Genomic DNA, 15,921 nt, shown 5'->3' with positions numbered 1-15,921 from the left:
ACAGATCATCTGAGTTTCTTTAAACCTACTGGTCAGCACCACAACTGTGAAATTTGAACCTCTTTTTTCATTTCTGCCTTGCAAGGAGATTCAAATACACATCAAAGAAATATCTTAAAATTATAAAAATTACATAAATATGATTCAGTCTTTATCATTACTTTTGTATACACTATTTCTTCTAGTTGAACAATCTGTTTCATTTCTTAACGGGCTTTATAATTACTTAGGTTCACTTTTATTTTGGTTAGAAGGAAACAGGCTGGGAGATGTCGAAGGTTGCACAGCAAGAAGGTTAAGCCACATAAATGCTGGAGATGTAGCTTCTGTATCCAGAACTTAAGAAATATACTAGCAAAATATTAATAATGCTTATAGATCTTACAATCACATACAAGATTACTCATGAATATTTTCCTATCTTTGAATTTCTAATGTTACAAAACAGACCTATTCTGTTCTAACAGAAATAGTAATAAATTCAAGATTCCCTTCTATTTGATCATCCTGAGCTATGAGTATTTCAGGACGGAAAGATATTCGTGGCTACTATCACTGCTGTCGGGCTTTCCTGGTGGCTCGGATGGTAATGAATCTGCCCACAATGCGGGAGACCTGGGTTTGATCCCTGGGTTGGGAAGATCCCCTGGAGAAGAGAATGGCAACCCACTACAGTATTCTTGCCTGGAGAATTCCATGGACAGAGGAGCCTGGCGGACTACAGTCCACGGGATTTCAAAGAGTAGGACACGACTGAGCAACTAACACACACACATAGCTGCTGCTGCTACTATTTCCAGCCAATAGTTACTGAATTCTTATTCTGTGCCAGGCATGGTTCTCAATGTTTTATGTGTATTATACCATTTAATAACAAAAACAGTCCAATATGATAGGTGTGTGTGTGTGCTCAGTTGTTTCTGGCTCTGTGCGACCCCCATGGACTGTAGCCCGCCAGAGCTCCTCTGTCCATGGGATTTTTCCAAGCAAGATTACTGAAGTGGGTTGCAATTTCCTCCTCCACGGAATCTTCCCGACCCAGGGATTAAACCCAGGTCCGCTGCGTTGGCAGGTGGATTCTTTACCCTGAGTGCCACCTGGGAAGCCCTAATACGATACAGACATACTCCTTTAAAGATAGTAGGAGTAGTAACTAGCATCTGTTGACAGCTTTATGAGCAAGCACTGCTCGAAGCACTTTACATGTACTGTACAACTCCTTCGATCCTTCAAACATTCCCACGATACAAGTACTACTATTATCTTCATTTAACAGATGAGGCAGACCAAGGTCTAGGTAACTCCCAATCACTCTAGCCAAGACCTAGCAGTGTGCAGATCGGCTCCTGAACCCCTCTTAGTGCAGTCACTTTAGAAGGCTGGCAACTGTGAATCCTTCCTCTGCCTCTGTGCATTGTAAATCTTCCACCCAGAACTGTCTTCTCACATCAAGGAGATAGCTCTGCCCTAGTTCTCGGCCACTGGCTGCCTTACTCTAATTTACATCACTGCCTCCTGTCATAACGATCGGACCAGTTTGCTTTTCCTCTGGAGAAGTGCCAATCAACAAATCCAGATGGCCTAGTCTCCTGGACTAACCACCTCAGCCCCCTCAGGGCCTTTCCTTTTCATTTCAGCGAAGGCGAACTCAACTCACGCTGGACCTCCTTCCTTATTTCCAAGTTTTTTACTGAAAAACAAAGCAAAACTATTCCTCCCACTTTAACCAGTGACCATGTACATTAACAAGTGAAGAGCTGGGATCTGAACACAAGCAGAGTGCCTTAGGCACTACAGGTCACTCAAAGCCATAGAACAATCAATGACTTAGAAGCGAATGCCAATCAAAAGTAAATTTAAAATCGCTAAGTAAACACTTATAACAAGAAAGGAACCAAAGGTTCCAATGAAAAGCAAACCAAAGAGAAGTTCTTTTAAATTTGAACTTCTAATTTGGGGGTTTTATTTTACCTTTGATTTTATCATAAGCCACCCTCAAGCTGTTTTTGGAATAGACAAGTTACAGGCGTAGACATGTATGTCAAATTCAGCAAGTTGGTTCTTTCAATTAAAAACAAAAAACTAAAAAACAAACTAATTAGATGTAACTAATAATGGTTCAGTCAGTTCAGTTCAGTACAGTCGCTCAGTTGTGTCCGACTCTTTGTGACCCCATGGACTGCAGCACGCCAGGCCTCACTGTCCATCACCATCTCCCAGACTTTAGTCAAACCCATGTCCATTGAGTCAGTGATGCCATCCAACCATCTCATCCTCTGTTGTCCCCTTCTCCTCCCACCTTCAATCTTTCCCAGCATCAGGGTCTTTCCAAATGAGTCAGTTCTTCGCATCAGGCGGTCAAAGTATTGGAGTTTCAGCTTCAGCATCAGTCCTTCCAATGAATATTCAGGACTGATTTCCTTTAGGATGGACTGATACAGAATAAATAGAACTACTATTTATACTCAGAATGGATGAGAACCACATGTAATTCTTGCTCTTATCATCCTTATCATCAGCTGCATAATTTTAAATGACAGAATAGCTCGAGAATGTCTTTCTTATATAGATTTTTATTTCTTGCTTATAACTTCCCTAATAATAAGAATGTGTTCAGATTTCAAATGTTTCTTTTCTATTGTGTTAAAGCCAGGTTTTTTTTTTTAAAAAGAGAGAAAAGATGACAAAGGTCTTCCACAGAATAAACAGTACCCTACAAAATTATTTTTGGAGAGTCTATAGTAGACACTGTGTCAATGGTCTACCATGCATCATCATATGCCCCATTTTCAAGATAGAGAATAATTCTGTTAGAAAAAAGGTAAGACTCTTCTTTTTTAAAAAATGAGCACATTAAAAATTACAATGTGTATCAGATCAATAATTAGCCTTCAGCTGAAAGCTCTGACGATCACAGCTCAATAGAACAAAGAATAACAGAAAAGTAATTATTCTTTTCTCTGCAACTATAAAAAGTACCAGTGATTTTGTTCTGAAGTATTCTGGTGCCACAGTTTGGTTCCTAGAATTAAGTTGAAAGCTCAAGTTCTTTGAAGAAATGTTCCTAGGGGTCACTTACATAGTTCAATGGGAGAAGCCAGATCTTCAAGGTCTGTCTCCCTTAGGGCGGCTGAGTAAAAAAGTAAGCACGCTTTTGTGTTACTTTATTTTCTTCTCACAATTATGCTGTGAGGAGGTTTAATAGGCACTGCATCTTTTTTATAGAAATGAAGACTTTCACAGAAAGGTTATCAATCCACATAAAGCCAAGTAATTAGGGTCAGAATTAGGATTAAAAATCTTCAAATCTATGTCTTCCAGATGATTAGAAATAACTATGCATCTTTCTTGTCAGTTGCTTGCCATGAAGTTTTAACCCTGTTAAACTGTGATTCTGGGGAGTCTTTCAACCTTCGTATCTCCGTTTTTCTATGAGACTAAGTCCTATATTTTCGGAGAAGGCAATGGCACCCAACTCCAGTACTCTTGCCTGGAAAATCCCATGGACGGAGGAGCCTGGTGGGCTGCTGTCTATGGGGCTGCACAGAGTCAGACACAACTGAAGTGACTTAGCAGCAGCAGTAGCAAGTCCTATATTTTAAATAAAATTTAAGACTCTTCTTAAATAAATGAGTAACTTTTTTATAAGATATGTAATTTGTTTAAGAATGGATTAGATAATGGCCTTTGCCAAACTATTATAAGCTTATTATAAGGGGATGAGAAAGATTATTTAGGTGATTACAAAATACTGTTTCATCAATATAGGTTAATTTCTATAGCAGGTCACCAAGAATGGATAGTACTTTAAATTCCAGGCTGTAAGTATTGAGTGGTCAGTTTAAGACCATACTGACATGTAATCACATAGTTAACTACAACCAACCCTCTGATGAGAAACTTTTTTTTTTAAAGCAACCCTCGTAAGGCAACAATATTAAAAAAAAAAAACCTGTATTGATACATCTCTCAAAGAAATAAAATTATTATATCAGTGATATAAGTAACCAATTGTGATATTTTTCAGAATGAACACCAAAAACGATATTTAACAGTATTCTGATTAGGTAAATACGACCCCACAATCTCGATCATTCAACATTACAAAAAATTCAACTGATTTAAACATATGATCAGTACTTAGCATATGATACCTTGTAAAAGGTAGAACATTTATTGAGCCTTCTAACTTCACTCTATTAATAGAACCTTACATCATAATGATTTATCATGATAACATCACCAGATAGGCATTATAGACATTACTGTAAAGATGGAGGGAATTCTGTGGTGGTCCAGTGGTTAGGACTCGGTACTTTCACTGCCAAGGGCCTGGGTTCGATCTACAGTAAGGAAACTAAGATCCCACGAGACATGCAGCATGGCCAGCAAGTAAATAAATGAAGATGAGAAAACTGAAGTTCAAGAAGGTCACTTGCAATTAAAAAGCAATAATTCTTAAGAAACTTACGAAATAGAATTTGACCCCAGTTTGCTAAAGCACTTCGCTTTCCACTATAGAAAGAAGCTACCAAAAAGGTTGTTTTTCAAATCTCTCTAATGTTTGAAAAGGCAATGTCAGTTCTCAGACACAATGTCGTTGTTCATTTGATTCATGGGATAAGTAAAGAAATCAAAGAGATAAAATTTAAGAAGTTTTAGCCCAAGTCCTCTAAATTTTCAAGAGTACCTGCAAACATTTCATGAGAGCTAGTTGATGAACTGCGGTGAACTACAGCCGCAATTATTTAATTTTGTCATGATTTTGTTTTCGTAAGGTAAAGCAATTTGAAAACCGACACGTAATTCAGATCAATGTTTCTCTCCAACACTTTCTAACATTCTGGAGACACAAATACAGCACCTAACTGCCCATTATAATCGTTTTTTTCATTTGAACACACTGTCCTAGAAAGGATGCTTCTATAACTCAACCTAAACTGCCAGGGCAACCGTTCACAATTTTCCATACATCATCATCACGAGTCCTCTTTTTCTCTCTGTGGGAAGAACGCTGTATCTGCGCTCGGTGCCAGGGGACTATCTGTAAAATACTGCGGATTCAGACTGCTCGCATAAGGCTCCGAGGCACAAGAAGGGAGAGATAACGTGAGTGTACGTAGCCATGTCTCCTCTTGCTATCTTTTATGGCACATCAGCCAAATCTGAATCGGGAGGGATATGATATTGCTGATGCCTCTTTACTGCTGCTGTTGGAAACTATCCAGGAAAAGCACGTTTTCCTGACAAAAGACGGTAGTGTAGTAGAAATGAAACAGAAGGAAAACACTTATTACTAAAGAACTCCCATTATATTCTATTATTACCCATCTTAAGCCAAGAAGTCTCATGTAGACAATAGAGATCAGTACACTTTGCTTACGACATTTAAGAACCAAATGTTCTTTATTTTGATTTAGTCATTTGTGAGACAGAGATGCAGTGAATTCTACAGAACAAGTAGTTAATAAAATTGACTCCTTATGTAAATTAATATGGGACAGACAAAACCACCTGTATACTATTGCACATGAAAACTATTCACATAAAATCAGTAATTTTTGTTTTGGGAAACCAGAGGTACCATTCAGATTCGAGTGTTGAGCACAATCATTTGATCCTGTTTGGATAATATCCTCACATGCCTTTTATTGTTCAGGCTTAAAGAATCCCTGCAGACTACCTTTCTAAAGGAGACTATGCATTGTGATGATACAAACAAATGTAGAAACAGACAACAAGACCGAGCTTTACCTGAATATGGCCCTTCTGCTTGTATCTGTGGCTATTTGCAAGTTGGTTGTTCTCTGTTAGTGGGCCTTAGAAATGTTATACTGTGAACTAGGTGTCTGGTAACTTTCCTCAGGTATCCTTTGAAACGATAACCAAAGCAGGGCAACCATCTCATGGTGGCAACAGTGACTCTCTGCCTTAGAGTGATTACTCACAGAGTAGGTAGTATCCCTCCTAACTCAGACCATGCACAGTTTAAATCTGATTGAGATAAGCCACATAGGACCCATTAAGCCCTACATTCTTACATAGTACCTATTAGCATTCAAATAGCTTGAATTCTGCAAAGTAGTAGAGAAAACCTCAGGGGCTGACACCAGAGCTGCCAGACCAAGAAGAGTAAAGTACAGAAAGTGATCAGGCCTGTTAGACAAGAATTTTAGTTACGAGAGAAAGAGAAAGCAATTGGAAAATACTTTTCAAAGCCTCTTTTTAATTGATCCAGACAGATAATAGAATCAAACTGCTATTTTCTAAAGCAATTTTAATTACATGCAAAGTAAGTTTATACTGACTCAGTGGTGTTTGTACTTTCAACGTTTTCCTAGAATAAAAGAAAGCTCGGGCAAAAGAAAAGTGGGCAAAGCAAGTATAATTTTTCTGGTGTCAAAAATTCAGGCTTAAAAAAATCTACCTCTCTGACATCAGAATTTAAAGACACTTAATTACATATAAAATCCCTTAAACTCTCACTTTTGAATGCAGGCTATTCTAATTTTCCTTTTCCTAATGTCTTTCTCTTACCATATAAATAAGATATATGTTCTCTACTTATTAGGCTCTGGCAGAATAACCAGAGTTTATGTTAAAACACTCCCAAATGACTAAAAAGAGACTGCTTTCCAAAATTCTCTACTTTGTTACTTACCATCTAAGCTATGCTCCATCCTCACCATCTTTTTGGATGTTTGTCTCAACCTACAACACAATCTTTTTGTAAAGGGCTTCTCTGGTGGCTCTGCTGGTGAAGAATCCGCCTGCAGTGCAGGAGACCTGGGTTCGATCTCTGGGTCGGGAAGATCCCCTGGAGAAGGGAAAGGCTCCCCATTCCAGTAATCTGGACTGGAGAATTCCATGGACTGTATGGTCCATGGGGTTGCAAAGTGTCAGACACGACTGAGAGACTTTCAATTTCACAACAATTTACAACACAATCTTGTAATAATGTCTGCTAGCATCCTAAGTGGAGAAGGCAATGGCAACCCACTCCAGTGTTCTTGCCTGGAGAATCCCAGGGACGGCAGAGCCTGGTGGGCTGCCGTCTATGGGGTCGCACAGAGTCAGACACGACTGACGTGACTTAGCAGCAGCATCCTAAGTATTTAGAATAACACCTGGCACATACTGGAAGCTTTATAAATAAATATTGGTTGAATTCTGTATGTACCTTCCTCTTTGACTGGCTGGCAATAAACTCACAAAGAAAGGCTGAACTGAAACCTATATTACAGAGGCCACCTAATTAGGGTTTTATACAGCATCACTTTTTCTTATGAATTTTATCCTTCAGTTGATTCATCCCAGAATCCCATTTGCATTTTTAAACTATAATCACACTGGGCTGACGATGACAAGATTCTCAATGCCAAGTAGTTCCAATGGAAGCTTCTTTCCTGGCAAGAGCTTTTCTGTGGGAATTACAAATCTGTGCAAGCAAACGAGGAAGGAAAAAAAAAATATTTTGGTGAGGGAACATCTGTCTTGGAGCGCTCACACGCTTTCATTTAAGAGGAAGCAAAGGGAGAACACTAATAATGGGCTATAATTAATCTCCCAAGCACAACAGGTGGTGACAATGGCTGCATCCTGGTTGGCTTCCTGGTTGCCAGGGGGGTTATGTGAGAGGAAACTCCTGCTCTGAACAGGCGTTGCTGCGGACCTTACCACTCGTCTCCCCCCAGCTTAAAGCCAGTGGTTCGTGCTTTTCACTGCATTTCCTGTAATACGAAAGCAGTCCATTTTCTGAACCTTTTGCCAACCTAACTGCTCCCCGGCATGTTTCTCCCCTTTGGCACAGATGATTGGAAACTGACTCTATCCAATCTGTTTGGAGATGCTGCAGAACAAAAAAGGGCTTCCCAATCACTATCCCCCAAACACCGGATTTCTTACTTAGTGGTTTACATCTGATCTGGGGACAAGAGAGAGAGGTGAAAGAGAAGCTCTAGACTTGGACGGCTCTATCAGCTCATTTATTAAATGAGTTGTATTCTACTCTCCTAAAGTTTAAAATGAATCACCAAAGTGGTATCCACAGTTTCCATCAGATACCAAAGTGGTATTCACAATTTCTGTTCTTTTGGGGTCTGCTCTCATATATCTTACCGTAGTTATCTCATTAACATTTGCTTATCTTTTCCAGTAGTCATGTATGGATGTGAGAATTGGACTGTGAAGAAAGCTGAGTGCCGAGGAATTGATGTTTTTGAACTGTGGTGTTGGAGAAGACTCTTGAGAGTCCTTCGGACTGCAAGGAGATCCAACCAGTCCATCCTAAAGGAGATCAGTCCTGGGTGTTCATTGGAAAGACTGATGTTGAAGCTGAAACTCCAACAATTTGGCCACCTGATGAAAAGAGCTGACTCATTTGAAAAGACCCTGATGCTGGGAAAGATTGAAGGCAGGAGGAGAAGGGGATGACAGAGGATGAGATGGTTGGATGGCACCACCGACTCAATGGACATGAGTTTGAGTAAACTCCAGGAGTTGGTGATGGACAGGGAGGCCTGGGGTGCTACAGTCCATGGGGTCACAAAGAGTCAGACATGACTGAGTGACTGAACTGAACTGAACTGAGCCTTTAAACTCTTTTAATGTCTGTGTAGAAATCCATTCTTCCATCCTTCTCCTCATCTGTCCAACAAATATATATGCTGAGCAACTCCCAGGAACTAGACATTGTGCTAAACTCATAAAACTGTGAGAAGTACACGTGGTTCCAGCCCTCCCACAGTTTAGAGGCTACTCGTAGAACAAACACAAATCACACAAATAAGTATTATTATACGTATACTGTTTTAAATGACACGTGAGAGAAGTGCAGGTCACTGTAAGAGCCAGGAATTCCAAGGAAAGGATCTTCAGTGAAGGGAGGTGGCAATTGTTCTAGGCATAGGAAACGGCATTTTCAAAGGCCCTGTAATTGGAGAAAGCTCAAGGCAATGGCAATCCACTCTAGTACTCTTGCCTGGTAAATCCCATGGATGGAGGAGCCTGGTAGGCTGCAGTCCATGGGGTCGATGAGGGCCGGACATGACCGAGCGACTTCACTTTCACTTTTCGCTTTCCTGCATTGGAAAAGGAAATGGCAACCCACTCCAGTGTTCTTGCTGGGAGAATCCCAGGGACAGGGGAGCCTGGTGGGCTCCTGTCTATGTGGTCGCACAGAGTCAGACACAAATGAAGTGACTTAGCAGCAGCAGGCATGCTGAGAAAACAAAAACCCATACATATAGAAAAGGGGGACATGTTTTAACTTAGACTGGAAGAGTAGCTGTGGCATACGTTGCAACACTTCGTAGTCCATGTTCAGGACTCTGGTTGTTTTGCTCTTCTTGACAGCAGATCAGATCAGTCGCTCAGTCGTGTCCAACTCTTTGCGATCCCATGAATCGCAGCACGCCAGGCCTCCCTGTCCATCACCAACTCCCGGAGTTCACTCAGACTCACGTCCATCGAGTCAGTGATGCCATCCAGCCATCTCATCCTCTGTCTTCCCCTTCTCCTCCTGCCCCCAATCCCTCCCAGCATCAGAGTCTTTTCCAATGAGTCAACTCTGCGCATGAGGTGGCCAAAGTACTGGAGTTTCAGCTTGAGTATTGGAGTTTCAGCCTCAGCATCAGTCCTTCTAATGAACACTCAGGACTGGTCTCCTTTAGAATGGACTGCTTGGGTCTCCTTGCAGTCCAAGGGACTCTCAAGAGTCTTCTCCAACACCACAGTTCAAAAGCATCAATTCTTTGGTGCTCAGCTGTCTTCACAGTCCAATCTCACATCCACACATGACCACTGGAAAAACCATAGCCTTGACTAGACGAACCTTTGTTGGCAAAGTAATGTCTCTGCTTTCCAGTATGCTATCTAGGTTGGTCATAACTTTCCTTCCAAGGAGTAAGCGTCTTTTAATTTCATGGCTGCAGTCACCATCTGTAGTGATTTTGGAGCCCCCAAAAATAAAGTCTGCCACTGTTTCCACTGTTTCCCCATCTATTTCCCATGAAGTGGTGAGACCGGATGCCATGATCTTCATTTTCTGAATGTTGAGCTTTAAACCAACTTTTTCACTCTCTACTTCCACTTTCATCAAGAGGCTTTTGAGTTCCTCTTCACTTTCTGCCATAAGGGTGGTGTCATCTGCATATCTGAGGTTATTGGTATTTCTCCCGGCAATCTTGATTCCAGCTTGCGTTTCTTCCAGTCCAGCGTTTCTAATAATGTACACTGCATATAAGTTAAATAAACAGGGTGACAATATACAGCCTTGACGAACTCCTTTTCCTGTTTGGAACCAGTCTGTTGTTCCATGTCCAGTTCTAACTGTTGCTTCTTGACCTGCATACAAATTTCTCAAGAGGCAGATCAGGTGGTCTGGTATTCCCATCTCTTTCACAATTTTCCACAGTTTATTGTGATCCACACAGTCAAAGGCTTTGGCATAGTCAAGAAAGCAGAAATAGATGTTTTTCTGGAACTCTCTTGCTTTTTCCATGATCCAGCGGATGTTGGCAATTTGATCTCTGGTTCCTCTGCCTTTTCGAAAACCAGCCTGAACATCAGGAAGTTCACGGTTCACATATTGCTGAAGCCTGGCTTGGAGAATTTTGAGCATTACTTTACTAGCATGTGAGATGAGTGCAATTGTGCGGCAGTCTGAGCATTCTTTGGCATTGCCTTTCTTTGGGATTGGAATGAAAACTGACCTTTTCCAGTCCTGTGGCCACTGCTGAGTTTTCCAAATTTGCTGGCATATTGAGTGCAGAACTTTCACACCATCATCTTTCAGGATTTGGAATAGCTCAACTGGAATTCCATCACCTCCACTAGCTTTGTTCGTAGTGATGCTTTCTAAGGCCCACTTGACTTCACATCCCAGGATGTCTGGCTCTAGGTCAGTGATCACACCATTGTGATTATCTGGGTCGTGAAGATATTTTTTTGTACAGTTTTTCTGTGTATTCTTGCCATCTCTTCTTAATATCTTCTGCTTCTGTTAGGTCCATACCATTTCTGTCCTTTATCGAGCCCATCTTTGCATGAAATGTTCCTTTGGTATCTCTGATTTTCTTGAAGAGATCCCTAGTCTTTCCTATTCTGTTGTTTTCCTCTATTTCTTTGCATTGATCACTGAGGAAGGCTTTCTTATCTCTTCTTGCGATTCTTTGGAACTCTGCATTCAGATGTTTCTATCTTTCCTTTTCTCCTTTGCTTTTCGCTTCTCTTCTTTTCACAACTATTTGTAAGGCCTCCCCAGACAGCCATTTTGCTTTTTTGCATTTCTTTTCTATGGGAATGGTCTTGATCCCTGTCTCCTGTACAATGTCACAAACCTCATTCCATAGTTCATCAGGCACTCTATTTATCAAATCTAGGCCCTTAAATCTATTTCTCACTTCCACTGTATAATCATAAGGGATTTGATTTAGGTCATACCTGAATGGTCTAGTGGTTTTCCCTACTTTCTTCCATTTAAGTCTGAATTCAGCAATAAGGAGTTCATGGTCTGAGCCACAATCAGCTCCTGGTCTTGTTTTTGCTGACTGTATAGAGCTTCTCCATCTTTGGCTACAAAGAATATAATCAATCTGATTTTGGTGTTGACCATCTGGTGATGTCCATGTATAGAGTCTTCTCTTGTGTTGTTGGAAGAGGGTGTTTCGAAGAGGAGCCGTGGCTGCGCTCCTCTTCTCCTGCGCAGGCACAGGAGAGCCTAGAGGAGCTATCCCACGTTGAAGGTCAGGAAGGGCGGCGGTGAGGAGATACCCCTCATCCAAGGTAAGGAGCAATGGCTGCACTTTGCTGGAGCAGCCGTTAAGAGATACCCCACGCCCAAGGTAAGAGAAACCCAAGTAAGACGGTAGGTGTTGCAAGAGGGCATCAGAGGGCAAACACACTGAAACCATACTCACAGAAAACTAGTCAATCTAATCACACTAGGACCACAGCCTTGTCTAACTCAATGAAACTAAGCCATGCCCGTGGGGCAATCCAAGATGGGCAGGTCATGGTGGAGAGATTTGACAGAATGTGGTCCACTGGAGAAGGGAATGGCAAACCACTTCAGTATTCTTGCCTTGAGAACCCCATGAACAGTATGAAAAGGCAAAATGATAGGCTACTAAAAGAGAAACTCCCCAGGTCAGTAGGGGCCCAATATGCTACTGGAGATCAGTGGAGAAATAACTCCAGAAAGAATGAAGGGATGGAGCCAAAGCAAAAAGAATACCCAGCTGTGGATGTGACTGATGACAGAAGCAAGGTCCGATGCTGTAAAGAGCAATATTGCATAGGAATCTGGAATGTCAGGTCCATGAATCAAGGCAAACTGGAAGTGGTCAAACAAGAGATGGCAAGAGTGAATGTTGACATTCTAGGAATCAGTGAACTGAAATGGACTGGAATGGGTGAATTTAACTCAGATGACCATTATATCTACTACTGCGGGCAGGAATCCCTCAGAAGAAATGGAGTGGCCATCATGGTCAACAAAAGAGTCCGAAATGCAGTACTTGGATGCAATCTCAAAAACGACAGAATGATCTCTGTTCATTTCCAAGACAAACTATTCAATATCACAGTAATCCAAGTCCATGCCCCAACCAGTAATGCTGAAGAAACTGAAGTTGAACGGTTCTATGAAGACCTACAAGACCTTTTAGAACTAACACCCTAAAAAGATGTCCTTTTCATTATAGGGGACTGGAATGCAAAAGTAGGAAGTCAAGAAACACCTGGAGTAACAGGCAAATTTGGCCTTGGAATACAGAATGAAGCAGGGCAAAGACTAATAGAGTTTTGCCAAGAAAATGCACTGGTCTTGATGGCAACAGAAAGCCAATGACAATTTTTTTTTTGTGGGGAACTGATATGGAGGTGAGAATTAATTAGATGAGGCCAGTAAAAAGTTACATAGTTTTTCAGAAAACTGATGATAGGAGCTTGAAAACAAATTATAATGGTAGAGATGGAAAAAACAGGACAGATTCTGGAGATATTCAAAAGGTGAAATAGACATGACTTGGGAGTGGATCTGAATAGAAGGAAGGCGGCAGTGTTGAGGATGATTCCTGGTTTGCGTAACTCAATATACTGGTTTGAGTAGCTGAATGGTGGTAGCATTCGTTAACACATAAAACACAAGAGGACCAGTTTGGAAGATGATGAATTTGTCACTGCACATATAAAGCTTAAGAAGCTTTTGAAAAAACCTACATGTAAATGTCAAATGAGCACCTGGGTCAAATGGAATTTGAAGGAAAGGTTGGCCAAGAGATATAAATTTATGTGACATGCAAGTTGGACAGGGGGTATCAGAGAAGCTGCTTTATGAGAGGAGAGAGTGAAACAGGAAAGAGAAAGGATGGAGCTGTGAAACAGCCAGCAAAAGAAAGAGCAGCCAGGGAGTTTAGACAAAAATCACAGAGGTATTATATCTGCCTGCCATGCAGGGGACAAGGGTTCAATTCCTGGGTCTGGAAGATCCCCTGGAGAAGGGAACGGCTACCTACTCCAGTATTCTTTCCTGGAGAATCCCGTGGACAGAGGAGCCTGGAGGGCTACAGTCCATGGGGTCGCAAGAGTCAGAAACGACTTAGTGACTAAACCACCATTACATCAGAGAAGTCAGGAGGAGAGAATGTCTCAAGGAGGGTGCCGTTGACAATGTCACCAACCAAAATCCATGTTGACAGTGTTCTCCTGGGGATGGCTACTGGACAACACTAACATACGGGCATCTACTTACCTTGTGTTAATATTCCTGATTTATTTGAGGAGCCCAGCTCCTCCCTGTAGCTCCCTCTATGAGGCTTATGACTGTGGAGACTCTGGCCTCATGGCCCAAGGTCCTCTCAAGGCACCAGCCACATTTGCTATCCAGTTACCCACAGTCCCTCCAGAGCTGTCTTCTACACTGCCTCCCAGGAAAGAAATGCCTGCAGGGACAGTGGGTAGCAGAGTTGCCTCAGAGTTTCCCTACCAACTCCTTCAGTGATAGTCACAGAGCCCAGGGTGACTTGGGAAATAGGAAAGAAGAAAAGAACACTGACAGAAAAAAACAGACAAAGATTTAGAAAGGCTGATGGAAAAAATGATGGGCCAATGAGTCAATTTCAAAAATGCCAAATATTCAAAATCAAACAATATAAGGAAAAATTCTTTGAAGCAATACTGGTGTTATATAAGCTCCAACAGAATATAGTGCCACCATGCAGAGACTCCCTCTGCCTGCTGATTTCCAAGTTTTGAAATTACTCTGATTTTGCAGACCAGTGGTGTCAACAGACACGTAAGAATTGAGTGCCTGACATACCCTTCTAGCACACACTGATTTTAATTTCTCACAACGTATTAAGCACTAATGAGGTCATATACCATGAAAGTACATACTGTTCAGAGAGTTAGAAAAGAGTAAATATTATAATATTAAAACAGGCAACTTTTAGTAACAATCCTATAGACTTTAACATAACTGTATAAATGCTACAAGTTCTGGGCAAGGCTTCTGGCCTTCAGGCATTCCATATTTGGAAGGAGATTGATATTCTGAAAAAAATTAAATTAAAATATTAAACTGTTGTATTCACACTCTGCAAAAAGCAGAACCATTACTTTGCCAACAAAGGTCCGTCTAGTCAAAGCTATAGTTTTTCCAGTAGTCATGTATGGATGTGAGAGTTGGACTATAAAGAAAGCTGAGCACTGAAGAATTGATGCTTTTGAACTGTGGTGTTGGAGAAGACTTTTGAGAGTCCCTTGGACTGCAAGAAGATCCAACCAGTCCATCCTAAAGGAAATCAGTCCTGAATATTCATTGGAGGGACTGAGGCTGAAGCTGAAACTCCAATATTTTGGCCACCTCATGTGAAGAACTGACTCATTTGTGAAAACCCTGATGCTGGGAAAGATTGAAGGCAGGAGGAGAAGACAGACAGAGGATGAGATGGCTGGATGGCATCACTGACTCAATGCACCTGAGTTTGAGTAAACTCCGGGAGTTGGTGATGGATAGGGAGGCCTAGCATGCTGTGGTCCACGGGGTTGCAAAGCGTCAGACATGACAGAGTGACTCAACTGACTAACTGATTCACACTTCTCTTCTAAATAAACCACATCTGGTTCCCTAGCAGCCATTCTGTTATCATGGCCCCAAGAAATGGGGCAGGGCTAACGCTAAGACAGAGATAAAACATGACATAGAAGACTGCCCTTCCAGGCAGAAGGAGGAGATAAAAGAAAGTGTCTGGTTAAGGAGAAATTGATTTCATAGTCACAGATGAGGTGGCAGAGCTCATACCAATAAAAGGAACAGAGTCCATAGGCCCTGTTAATCTGGGATCTCTCACTGTCCAATGCCATTCATACAAGATCACCTCTTTTCTTTACACTCAAGATATTACCCTCACAAATAAAAAAGGGAGGAGGGGAAACAGCCTAATCAAAAGTTGAGTGGATTGTCTTGACCCCAAAGAGAGTGGGATACCTTCAATTGATACTATTAAGGCTTTCTTCCCTTGCTACCCAGAGGCTCAGGGGTTGAAGAAGGTAAGATCAACTTTAAAAATTAAAATCCTATTTTCTTTGCATACTTGAAGACTAGAGTGCAAACTGAGACTGCTTCACACATAGGCAAGTAATAATTTATAAATTAATGTATTAGTTGTATTTTTACTTTTTGTTATGCATTGATAACTGGTATCAGCAAAATGTTAAGATTGACTGATAGGTTTCTTGAAGAAAAGATGTAACATATGCAAAGCATCTTATAAAGCTCAAATATTTTTATGCAATCATGGCACCTATTAGCAGAATTTTTGGCCTGAATGATGATTAGTTTTTTTCATTTTATTGTGGCACTTAAAATTGGTACAAAGATTTTTAGGAAAGCAAGACGGCAACACACACGAGAAAACC

The 15,921-nt window shown here is 41.2% G+C and overlaps 1 protein-coding gene across 11 annotated transcripts in view; it reads right to left on the bottom strand.

Annotated features, from left to right (window-relative positions):
• PAM (peptidylglycine alpha-amidating monooxygenase) overlaps positions 1-15,921 on the bottom strand; it is a 324,625-nt gene that overhangs the window by 137,216 nt on the left and 171,488 nt on the right. The gene's annotated exons all lie outside the window — the stretch shown is intronic.

Source organism: Bos indicus, chromosome 7 (genome assembly GCF_029378745.1).
Source record: "Bos indicus isolate NIAB-ARS_2022 breed Sahiwal x Tharparkar chromosome 7, NIAB-ARS_B.indTharparkar_mat_pri_1.0, whole genome shotgun sequence".
NCBI classification, from domain to species: Eukaryota; Metazoa; Chordata; class Mammalia; order Artiodactyla; family Bovidae; genus Bos; species Bos indicus.
Note: the sequence above shows the minus strand (reverse complement) of the source record. Positions and strands in the feature narration are given on the sequence as shown.